The sequence below is a fragment of the Danio rerio genome, chromosome 25, assembly GCF_052040795.2.
Source record: "Danio rerio strain M-AB ecotype USA chromosome 25, GRCz13ab, whole genome shotgun sequence".
Classification (NCBI taxonomy): Eukaryota; Metazoa; Chordata; class Actinopteri; order Cypriniformes; family Danionidae; genus Danio; species Danio rerio.
In genome coordinates, this window is record NC_141045.1 from 27,331,616 (window position 1) to 27,345,079 (window position 13,464).

At 37.6% G+C, this 13,464-nt stretch overlaps 1 long non-coding RNA gene across 1 annotated transcript in view; it reads right to left on the reverse strand.

Annotated features, from left to right (window-relative positions):
* Positions 1-13,464, reverse strand: part of LOC147837838 (uncharacterized) — a 220,598-nt gene that overhangs the window by 131,459 nt on the left and 75,675 nt on the right. The window lies entirely within an intron of this gene.

Genomic DNA, 13,464 nt, shown 5'->3' on the forward strand with positions numbered 1-13,464 from the left:
TCTTTTATATATATATATATATATATGTACGCACGTCGAACAACTAACTCATCCCGTCACCCTCTAACAGGAGTCTTCACCATCCAAACCCCTGTAACAGAAATTAGCTCATTTTATGAATATTAATAATCAACAATAATGGTTTATTCTTAATTATTCCGGCTTAAGCTTCAGTCAATTTGGTCAAACAAACATATGATTGTATATGATCATGCTCGCACGACTGATTACCAGATTATGAATATTAATTATCAACAATAACAAATTATTATTAATCATTAATTTTCCGGATCAATTTATTGTTAATTTGACCAAACAAACACAAGCAGAGCCGCCGCTCTTCCGAGCGGACACGGTAATGATCTATTCATTTAGAAAAAGGGAATTTAATTGCTACTTCTTGTGAAGTAGATTAATCATTCAAAAGATTTAAACAACTTATAATAGCTAGGCAGGGGGAATCTGTATTTCAGTGACATTTTCTCGTGAGGCAAACAATACAATTTCAATGGATTATAATGGACATTATATAATATGGACTCATTATATATATGGACATATATATATATATATATATATATATATATATATATATATATGTGACCTTTATACTTCACTCCCGAACCCACTTCATTCACCCTTCAGCAATACACACACACTGGACTCGGATGAGGAGGATTTTATTTTGCCCTGCACACAGAGCAGTAACAGTGAGATCAACACGGTTTAACTTAGCATCCACATCCACAGCAGTTCTCCCTATCTCTGCTGCAGTCTATATTGAAAGCTTATATTATTATTATATAAAACAAAGACAGAAATATAAAAATACAGAAAATGCGTAACTAATATCACTGAATAAACACATTTAATACCTTAACACAAAATATAATAGAAAATTACCTGCACACAGAGCAGTAACAGTGAGATCAACACGGTTTAACTTCGCATCCACATCTAAAACACATATAACTCCATTAGCACTTGCTGTATAAGCACATGGGGGAAAATATCAAGATGAGATTAAAAGTATCAAGATCAAACAAATATGACAAGAAAACCCACTCTGTCGATCAATAAATGTATATAAAGTGTGATAGACTTTTAAAGCTGCATCCAATCAATCATTTAAATGATATTTTTATATTTTAGTGTGGAGCTAATACAAACCCGACTCACCCACAGCAGTTCTCCCTATCTCTGCTGCAGTCTATACACAGACTCTGTGCGCAATAGCGCCACCGGCGAACTAGCAGGAACTGCACTCCCATTAAAGCAGGATTTAATACTGAACTATTAACATGGTATATATTTATTTCGTTACATACACCCCCCTTAAATCCTGCTTAATGGGGACATGTATGTTAACCAAACAAACTAACATTGAAGAAAAGAAAAGAAATTCTATACATGGGACATCTACTTCATGTATTCAATCAATTAAGGAAGAAGGGGAAAAAAAACATATGGAGTATGATTCTGTCAATCAATATATTCTCCTATGAGGAGTACAATAAGATAAGGGAGGCGCCTAACCCCAATCTTATAGCAGACTAAAGAGATGCCTGTTACACCTCAAATATTTCATCATATATTAACTCCTTGCTAGATATCTAAATCTGTTTCAACCTGTTTCTCCTTTGTTCCTTTCAAAAAAAAAAATTGTATCAATTCTATGTGAAAAAGCTTTTAACTAAATAAACAAAAGAACTCACAGTAGAGTCAGAACTGTCCATGTGTTGTTCATTCATTTCACAAATTAGTCTTTTAGGAGGCTTAATGATTCTACCAACTCTGGTTTGAGCTACTGCTGAGTCCAAGCACTTAGGTTGAGTGCACACCACAAGTTCCTCAGTGGCCTTTGTGAACTCTCTTTCAGTCAAATTAGAGAGATTTTGACCTCCTTCTTCAGGTAAGTCAACATCACCTGTCACAGTTGCATCACTCCTTTCAACAGTATTTATCTCTTCAACATCATTTTCATTCAAATTCCCAGCATCAAGGCTTGCAGAGTCCAACATATCTAGAGAACAGTCCGACACATTGGTTAAGTTTGCATCCATTGATTGATCAACGTCCTCAACAAAATCCTCTGGATTACTCAATATCCAGTTTGCCGTTCTGCCATCAATATCAGATTCCTCTCCACAGGCAACAATTTCATCATTCCTGTCATCCTTTTGTTCATCCTGTTCTTGGGGTTCATCAACTGGAAGAAAGTTCACAGGTAACAGCAGATTTCTATGAACTACCCTCACTTTGTCAGAGCTGATTTCCCGAATCCTGTAAACGTTGATATTAGGATACACCGTTATGACTTCATATGGAGATGACTCCCATTTGTCAGCAACTTTTCTTTTTCCTTTTTCACCTCTGTTTGCAACCAACACTCTATCCCCAACAGCTAATGGGCAACCCTTCACCTTCCTGTTGTAAAGTCTGCCATGTCTGTCCGTTTCTTTCAGAGTGTGCATCTGAGCTATACGAGCTGCTTCTCGCAAGTCTCTTCTCAGTGTGGACACAAAGTCCTTGTAATCCACAACATCCTCATTAAGAAGCACATTCTGAAATAAAACATCAATTGGGAGACGAGGAACTCTGCCAAACATGAGAAAGAATGGCGCAAAACCCGTTGTCTCATGTTCTGTGCAGTTATAACAGAAGGTAAGTTGCTGTAGCATTTGTGGCCATTTTGACTTTGTTTTAGGAGGCAACGTCCTGATCATACTTCCAAGTGTTCTATTGAACCTTTCTGCAATGCCATTACCCATGGGGTGGTATGGTGTAGTGTGTGACTTGTCTACACCTGCCATGGTCAATAGTTCCTTGATTAGTTTACTCTCGAAATTAGCCCCTTGGTCAGAGTGAATTCTTTTGGGGAATCCATAAACCAGAAAGAAGTCATTCCAAAGCCTCTTTGCAACTTGCTTGGCCGACTGATTCTGACATGGGAATGCATGAGCCATTTTTGTAAAATGATCAGTCACTATTAGCACATCCACGCATTTCCCATCTCTGAGCTCTGCCGACCAGAAGTCAATGCAGACTAGTTCCAAGGGTTCAGATGTTCGGATACTTTCCAATGGAGCACAAGCATTGGGTTCTGAGGTTTTACCAACTACACATCGATGACAGGTCTTCACATAATCATCAATATCTTTTTTCATTCCGATCCAAAAGAACCGTTGTCTTGCCAGTGATAGTGATCTACTACGCCCTTGATGTCCTGCTGCATCATGGATTCCATGAAGAACTTGAGCCTTCAATGAAGCAGGTACAACAACAAGGTACAATTTCTTGTTCAGTTTTGGATCTCTTTTCACCTTATAAAGCACTCCATTACAAATAGCCAGTTTGTCATGATGTTTTAGCAGTTGTCTAACACTTTTAGTCTCCTTTGCTTGTTCTTTCTTAGATGGTTTTCGACGTCGCTCAATATAATAGAGAATCCGATGCAAAGTGGTATCCTGCCCCTGCTCACTAATGATGGTACTGTGTAGCAAAGGAGGACTATCCTGTTGTGGTTGAAAGAGAGGAGGAACTGCCCCCATCACTTCACTCAAACCACCAGTCGAATGTGCTGCTAGTACAGCAGAAACTTCCTGACTTCCAAAAGATCCTGAATGCAAGGATTCATCACTGGTAGAGTCACATGAATTTTCACCAACTTTCTTTACTGATTGATGGTTATTTACGCACTTGAAAGCATCTTGGACTGAATTATCAACAACACCACTGACATCCTTCAAGAGAGATAAGTATGGTTCAGTAATGAGGCGGTGTCCTATGCAAGACTCAACAAATGGCTCACGGCTCAGAGCATCCGCAACAACATTTTTTGTTCCTGGGACATACTTTAGATCAAAGCTGTAAGAAGCAAGTTTTGCCACCCACCTTTGCTCACATGCATCAAGTCGTGGTTTAGTTAAAATATATGTTAGAGGATTATTGTCAGTCCATGCCGTAAAGTGTCTTCCTCTCAACCAGTGGCTAAATTTCTCTGTGATTGCCCACTTTAAAGCAAAGAACTCCAATCTGTGGGCTGGATAGTTCATTTGCGAGCGAGATAAAGTTCGGCTAGCGAAGGCTATGGGTCTGGCAATATCCTCACCTGGCAAAACTTGCGACAACACAGCTCCAACACCATCAAAAGATGCATCGACAGCCAAGATAAAAGGTTGGTCAAAATCTGGGTGAGCCAATGTCACATTTTTTGTCAAGTCTACTTTCAGAGTCTGTAAAGCCTCTTCACATTCTGCTGTCCAGTCGGCTGGGGAAAGTTTGAGGTAAGTAACTCTCTTTTTTGGTCTGCGTCCTTTCATTACAGGAGTCTGTTTGACTGTGCCTGATGTCAACTTGAATAGAGGCTTAGCTTTTGCCGAACATCCTTCAATGAAATGTTGATAATATAACACCATTCCGAGAAAGGATCTAATTTTTTTTTGACAGGGTGTTTTTCCATCAGGTTCCATTAAATCAGAAGCTTGAATCATGTTAATTGCCTCGACTTTCCCTGGGTCAGTCTTAATTCCTTCCTCACTAATGATGTGTCCAAGGAATTTAACAGAGCGTCTCAGAAAACAACATTTCTTTGGAGCCAGTTTCAGATTGTGATGGGACAACCGTGAGAGAACCATTTCAAGACGTTGAAGGGCCACAGACTCGGAAGGGGCAAACACCATCAAATCATCAAGGTAACAGAGAACACTGCTGAAATTCTCATCTCCAAAGACTGACATCATCATTCTCATAAAAGTGGCAGGGCTATTAGAGAGACCCTGAGGAAGCCTATTATACTCGTGAAGTCCAAATGGGGAAGAGAAAGCAGTGTACTTTTTGTGTCCTTCTTCCAGTGGAACATTATAATACCCCGAGGTGAGATCCATTGTTGAGAAGAATGAGTTTCCACCCAAAGCAGCCAACACATCAGACTGATGAGGTAACGGGTAGGCATCTCTAACAGTCCTCGCATTTAACCACCTAAAGTCAGTGCAGATCCTAAGATCGCCATTTTTTTTCCAAACGAGTACGAGTGGGGACGCATAGTCGCTATGCGACTTGCGAATTATTCCTTTTTCCTCCATTTCGTTTAATGCTGTTCTCAGTTTGGCATACTGGCTTGGTGGTACACGCCTGTATGGAAAACGAAAAGGCTTTTCATCAGTGAGGTTAATTCGATGGACAAATCCTATTGCCTCTCCACAATCCATTTTGTCTCTAGAGAAAACAGACTCATACTTCTCAATAATGCTCAACAAATTGTCTTTCCAGCGAGCTGACACTTCACATGACTCCAAATCCAGGTCCCCAAGATTCAAGTCACTCAAGACCTGCTTCATCTCATCCTCTGACCTAACAGGTAAGGGTTTATCAGTACACTGTAAATTTGAGTGAATCTGTCTTGGCAGCGGTAAATCTTGAACGGCAATACAAGGTGACACATCAGCTATTTTTGCATTTCTCTTTAACACAATTTTGCGATTAGTGGGGTTGATGACTTTTAAGGGGATAGAACCATCTCCCCAAAGTGGTGTTATGATCCTCCCAACCAGTATGTTTCTCGGTCTTGATCTGAACATCGTCGGCTCTACAACAACAGTACTGCCAACTGACAAGACAGTAGACTGCGGCAGCTTACCCCAAACCAGATGTTCAGTCTGTGGCTCTAAAACAACACTCCTGAGTAACTTTACAGTACCAACTTTGTTTGGTATGGATTCTCCTCTCCATCTTTCCGTATTAGAGAGAAGAGATAGAAACATAGAGCATTCATCACTCTCATTGTCATTTGACTTAGACATGAGCCTCCAGTAGCCATTAGTTTCTCTCAAATGCATCAGAAGTTCCTTTATGACATTTGTGCCCAAAATCATCTCTTCAGTTTGTCCAGGCACAACCATAGCAGGAATTAACATGGGGCAGCCGTACACTGTAGCTTTGAGATCATAAACTGCGGTAGGGGTAATATGGTGACCACCACAACCAACTATAACAATGTCTTGTGCTGACTGACTGGTAATTGTTGGGTTGCTTTCCAGTAGCTTTTTTTCAGTGGACTCGCTAATAGTACACGCCATTGATCCGCTATCGATTAAAGATTTAAGGATGAGATCTTTTTCAACTGAAACAGACGTGTGGAACAAACTATCAGCTCTTGGAACTTTCTGCACCCCCTGAAATATAACAGTTTTATGTTGAGATGTTTCACTGATCATTTGGCATAAAGACTCATAATCCATTACATCATCAAAATCAGTTATGGGAGATTCACTCTTAAGATCTACGTGATCCTCCCTCACACGTAGATCATTTAGTTTGCCTGCTGATTAACTGAGGTAGAATTTCTCCTTTCCTTTGGACACTTGTTTCTGGCATGGCCAGATGAGAAGCACAGAAAGCACAGCCTGTTATCTCTACAGTGAGTAAAAGCAGAATGTGAGGGGTCTTTGCACACTAGGCATGGTGAATCATTCAAACCCGGAATTCTGGGCATGTTGCTTCTTTTCCAATTCTGCTTAGTAGCCTGTGCATTGCTACTATTATTCATCAGTACTCTTTCCAGCATATCAATCACCTTTTCTAGAGCCATGTTTTCAGATGGTTTAGACTGAAGTGAATCCTGTTCAACTTTTACCGTGCAAGAGCTAGGACTAACATGCATCTCATTCACAGAAAATTTCTTCTCACATTGAGAAAGCCCATGTGCTTTTCCAGAAGCTCTGAGGTTTTTTTCCAAATGATACTCATTCAGAATCTCATGCACTTCATGAGCTGTCCATTTGTCGATGGTTTTTGAGCGAAATGTCAGTGCAAGCTCTGAATTTGGACAATTCCGAATGAACATGCGTGTGACTTCGATTAATTGATTGTCTAGCACCTTTCCTTGTTGTTTTAGACACTCAGCTGTGATATCTGCAGCACGGTTTAAACGCAGCCAGTAATCAAAGGGATCCTCCTGAGGTTCTGGAAGTGTAGTGTAGAAATCTTGTAACGGAATAGGAGAATACTGTTGGCAACTGAAATGCTTTCGTAATAGAGTGTAAACTGCATCAGGATTTGATTTGATATCCAAACTGCTTGACAGCATTCCCACTTTAACAACATCTTTGGCTTTGCCCCTCAAATGTATCAAAATTTCCTCCCCCTGTTCATCAATAGGCAAAACTCCCTTCCTTATAAAGTTTTTCATGAGCTCCACCCACTCTTCGATTGTAACAGTGTCTGTTTTGTCGCCTCTGAAAATCGGAGGGTCTCTAATTTCCCTTTGCCGTACTACTTGGATCTGTGAAGCATTTAACATGGACTTTTGCTCAGGTGTATATTTACTACCATGATCAGTTTGAGTATGCCTTGATGCCCCTTCTGTTTGACTGTGCAAATTCAAGTGTGTAAGTATGCTATCCGCTAACTGTTGACCTACTAGCTGTACTATGTTACCCATCTGACTCATCATGTCATTGGCAGAGACTGGGGTTGAGGTGTTAATTGGCTGGGCACTGTCAGAACTAGTATAATTCACATAAACAGGGTCCACATTAGAATCCTGACAATGAATTACATTCGCTTCTAACCCAACATTATTGTTTACACCACACATAGTAGGGCTAGGGCTAATGTCCGGAAAGGGAATTGGTGTTGCTAATAAACCTCTTCCTCGACCAATACCAACAGGAGTGCCCACATAATGGGATTTAGTCAACTTTGCGTGCTCCATAAGCAATTAATTAGTGCATTCAGTGTGAAAAAGAAAGTAAAAAAATCATAAAATTGATGTGCTATAAAGTTTCAATAATACCAAACCACTTTTTGGTGTAAACTTGTCAGATAGTCCATCTATCAGTGCTTTTTTTTTCGTTTGTTGTTTAAAGTCCTTGATATAAAGTCCTGGATTAACTAATAAAAGCTTAGCTGCTGGGCTTGTGCAGTGAAGGATGAAGACTGGCCCACCGGTTCGTTGTTTGGATGATCTTCGACCACCTTGATTGAAGTCCTGAGTCACGGCACCAATGTGACCTTTATACTTCACTCCCGAACCCACTTCATTCACCCTTCAGCAATACACACACACTGGACTCGGATGAGGAGGATTTTATTTTGCCCTGCACACAGAGCAGTAACAGTGAGATCAACACGGTTTAACTTAGCATCCACATCCACAGCAGTTCTCCCTATCTCTGCTGCAGTCTATATTGAAAGCTTATATTATTATTATATAAAACAAAGACAGAAATATAAAAATACAGAAAATGCGTAACTAATATCACTGAATAAACACATTTAATACCTTAACACAAAATATAATAGAAAATTACCTGCACACAGAGCAGTAACAGTGAGATCAACACGGTTTAACTTAGCATCCACATCTAAAACACATATAACTCCATTAGCACTTGCTGTATAAGCACATGGGGGAAAATATCAAGATGAGATTAAAAGTATCAAGATCAAACAAATATGACAAGAAAACCCACTCTGTCGATCAATAAATGTATATAAAGTGTGATAGACTTTTAAAGCTGCATCCAATCAATCATTTAAATGATATTTTTATATTTTAGTGTGGAGCTAATACAAACCCGACTCACCCACAGCAGTTCTCCCTATCTCTGCTGCAGTCTATACACAGACTCTGTGCACAATAGCGCCACCGGCGAACTAGCAGGAACTGCACTCCCATTAAAGCAGGATTTAATACTGAACTATTAACATGGTATATATTTATTTCGTTACATATATATATATATATATATATATATATATATATATATATATATATATATATATATATATATATATATATATATATATACACATATGAGCAATTCCATGAAAATGTCAACCTTATTATGAAAAAATAAACTTTTGACCAAAGTAACAAAACCTATTTCAATTTGCTTATTAAGGTCTATATTTTATTGTTATGATGTGCTCTTGTTGAATTTTTAAGGAAATTGGTTTGTTTATCCATGAAATATGAGGATTGTGCCAATGGTAAATTTCATTACCATCCAACCACTTTTCGTGCTTTCAAAAAAGGGGTTAAAGACTCGACTTTTCCATGCGTTATGTTAACAGTAATCATTCTGCAGAAGGATTGGAGTCTGTAGTATAAATAATTACCCTTACTTTTTCTTAACATTATTGCCCTTTTGATTTATGAGCTACATATTTAAGACATCACGCAGCTTCGGTCACGTGTCACGTCTGTAACGATTTAATGAAAAAGTTTATATTGTGGAATAAATATTATAACAAATAAAATGAAACTTTGTTTACAAAGTCAAAATATGTCCATACTAATTATGATCGCCAACTCATCTCAGGTCTTTGCTCTAAACAACCACAATTTTGCGTTACGGACGTGACCATGCGCATATTTGTTCTTTATGATGCTGCATTACAATTACTGAATTACATTACATAACATCCATATGTTATATCAAGAACTGAACATTTCAGTTAACTATAAACCACTTTAGTAACATTTCAGAAATAAATGTTTAATAAAGAGAAAAACAATTTACATATTGTCATAATCTTGGCGCATACTCTTGGTGTTTTGGCGATGCAGCACCTTGTGTTGAAGCACTTCTTGTTTCTTTTGTAGATAGGGTAACTGACTGTCAAATAATAGATCAAATAGTTAAATAGGATACAATTTATTCCAAACTAGGAGTGCTGATTTCCATTCATTTTGCCAACCAACAACCGCTGGTTAACCGAATATTAACCGTTAACAGATTCATATCAAAATATTATTTAATAAAAAAAATGTACGTGCCTGTTTTGTCTGACACATTAAATATTGCATTTTAAAATACTGATTTAGGTTATTTTAACATGCGAACAGCATACAGAACGAGCATCTTCACGCACCTGCAGTGTTTTTTTAGCAGCATAGAAAAAAACTGAATAAACAACAACAAAAAAATATATAGCCTAAATAAATAAATAAATAAATCCTGCTTTAGACATTTTTCACTTAAAAGACAAATTAAGATTACAAAACGAAAACATTAACTGAATCCTTTTTAAGAACCGGCATATAGGCTGTTTGTCCAATCGTGTTTTTTCCCATCAATTAAATATTAGGCTACCTCAAATAGATTGCTTTATGGAAAAAAAATGCATTCAATTAATGATCCGCTGTTATAATATTACAAAACCTCTCAACTTTTTTTAATAGAAGTCATTAGTTTAAAGATTATGTCTTAATTATGATTATGACTTAACCTATTTCCTCTGTTTTACTTGCGGTTCATGTGCGCGCGCGCTGCCTATAGTGAAAGATAATGATAATGAACAATAAGGCTTTGAACCTATACATTTTGTAAATTTTAGGCTAAGCATATAACAATTTTGTTATTTACATGTGATACTGCATTAATTTGCATACATGTTTCATAATCTGTAAAATGAAAGCATCAGTTTGGTGCGAAGTTATCATAAAATATTTGTCTTTGTTTGATTTGTAGATCATAGGCTCTTTAAAATGTATATAAGAACTATTAATAACTGTTATTTTCCAAATGGAAAAAGGCTGGTTTGTTGATTGTAGTCCGCACTAAATCAAGAATATGCCTAGTTGAGTTTATGACGCGGCTCGAGGCAGCACAGACGACCAGGATCAGCGCTGGTTCGTCAACTCCTGTGTCAAACTTCGGCCAAAATATCCTTCTTTCATTTTGCTTTTTTGGCAAAAAACATCTGTAAGCACGTGTGTTTGCACGTGTTACTGTCCTGCGAGTTAACAAATATGTGTTGCTCATAGAAGCCGATCACAACGAACGCGCTTTTTCATTCCACAAAGGGCGCAATGACAAAACGCGAGGCGCGCAGGGCGGATAATAAATAACCTCCATGCATTTGGTCTTTCCTCACTGCTCAAAATGCGCACGCCGCGGGTCAGAACACAGCGGAGTTTTCATTTCATGCAGAGCATAAATATGTTTTTTATTTTATTAATTAAATAACTATTTATAAAGATAAATTGTCAAAGCGACACAATTCATTTTCCAAGCCCTTTATCCAAAATCTAAGCACTTTTAAAGCTTGAAAATAGGCTATAGCATACATTAAAATGAAAACATTTTCAAAGATTTCCAGCACCCGGCAAATGCGCTTGAGTGCTTATTAAAATTATTTTATAGGCGGCAAAATAAGAATAAAATCTTGATATTGATCTAAGCTTTAACTACATTATAGGAGTATTAAATTTGTTAGAAAATCGATAGAACCTGCAGCTGTAAATATTTAATTCAATATTTTACACAATCGGTTATGAACTATAGCCTAAAAATATAAACATTATAGTCATCCATCGCACATGCCTACAACCAATGACTATTTTTCTTTGCTTGTTTAACATAGCCTACACAAAACCTTTCATAATAAAGTTTTCTCTCTCACCCTGGTCCTTTATGAACTTTTTGCAACCTGTCCTGAAGTGACTGCCGACGAGAAAAAGAATGCAAGCGCGAGTGGAGAAATTAAACTATTTATTCCATCGACTAACACATTAACTAGAATAAACTAAAATAAACTTTGTCAAATATAATATTGTCATATCTGTGACAAAACTAGATTTTAAATATTCTCCACATAGACACGGTCTTGCGCAACAGTCGGGCAATGATTTAATTCAAGTTTGTCTGGAAACACTAACTTTAGGAGCCCGATAAACATAGGCCTATTATAGCTGATTATGTTTATTATCAATTCTATATTATTCAGAGTATAAAAGCACCATGTTAGCAGGCAACATTGTTTCCGAATTGAGTTTTGAACATTCCAACGTGCGTTAGCCTTTAACAACACACATGCCACAATACGAATTAAATATAACAAGGTGATATCTATTTAAGTTTGATTAATTGTGCAACCTTACTATTCAGATGTCTCAGAGGTTAAAGTTTATTGGTTTACACACCCAACAGATATCCAAAAATAGGTCTTTGGTCAAGTTTTGAAAGCATTTATCTGATTTTCATAATGTGTCAACTGTCAATTTCAGAGCAGTCACGTCTGTAACGAAGACAAGTCACGTCCGTAACGATAGTTTTTCCTCATTAATGCAAAAATGAAAAACTAAATAAAATGAATTATATATGTCCCATGCAGAGCCAACCCTTATCCTTTTGACTGTTATATAATTTTTTGGCTTCTGCATTTTTATTCACAGAATTTTCACAAAGTATGTCAACTCACAAAACTCATGTCTTTTTTTTGTCACATCCGTAACGCATTCATTTTGCCGTCATTTTAAATATAAAACACCTGCATAGACTGATATTTTTTTGATGCCTGAACTCCATGGTTAAGGGGTAAGAAAAATATAAACATATATTTCAATATACTGTTAACATATACCTTCTCTGAGTATATACATTTAATTTTTTTACTGCAAATGTCACGTCCATAACGCTGAAATCAGCCATATATATTTATATATAGCGCTGCCACTTCCCTGCTCTATCTCCGTTTGGAGTATTCATTGAGCATATTTTTGACTCTTAATGAGCCAACCCCATCCACCCCTTATGGCCCCCCTTCGCTAGTCTCCCCCAACCCCCTCCCCCGCTCTGGCTCCCACAGGAGTCTTTTCAAACTTTGCTCCAACTGGAGCCCCCTACTCTTCTTTCCTTCCTTAATCACTACATCCAGCAGCCGGATATATTAAAAACTTTCTAGCTTTTTGGGTTAAATTCTTTGAAATACTCTGCTGCTGTCCCGAGTTAAAAGCATTTTTGGGGAACGGTCAAGACCTACCTGATCTCGGATCCCCTGATATGCTTCTAGACTGGGTGGGAGCCCTGGGCTCAAATATCTCAGAGCTCAGGGTTCTCTCCCGGGACAGCATGCCAAACCTGCTATAAATGCCAAGCATATCTAAGTGGGAACTCTTGAAATAATATAAAGCATGCTCTACAACTCCGTGCTTCAGAAGACAGTGCAGTGCTTATCTCCCTAGTAGCACCTGGGGAACATTGTGTCAGTATTTGCACATTCCAAATATTCTTACAAACAGAGTACAGTTAAAGACCATTTTAAAGGTCAACTTGCAGGATATATTTTATCAAGATATTGTTACTGGGGCAAGGATGTGGCTTAGAATTCTGTACATATTCTATGAAGAGACAAAGTATAAGCTAACATGCCAACAGTTATATGATAAATTAATTAAGCATTGAAACAGATGTGTAGGGATTCAGATGTGGTGTTGCATTCACTTTGTGTCTTGGTTTTGTTTGTCTATGTATGTAGTTATGGGCACACATATAGTTATGTGTGTGTGTGTTTTTGTGTATTATACACACACACATACAACACACACACACACACACACACACACAGATATATATATATATATATATATATATATATATGTCTCTCTGTGTTTGGTGTGTTGTATAATATACAAACACACACACACACACATGTATATATATATATATATATATA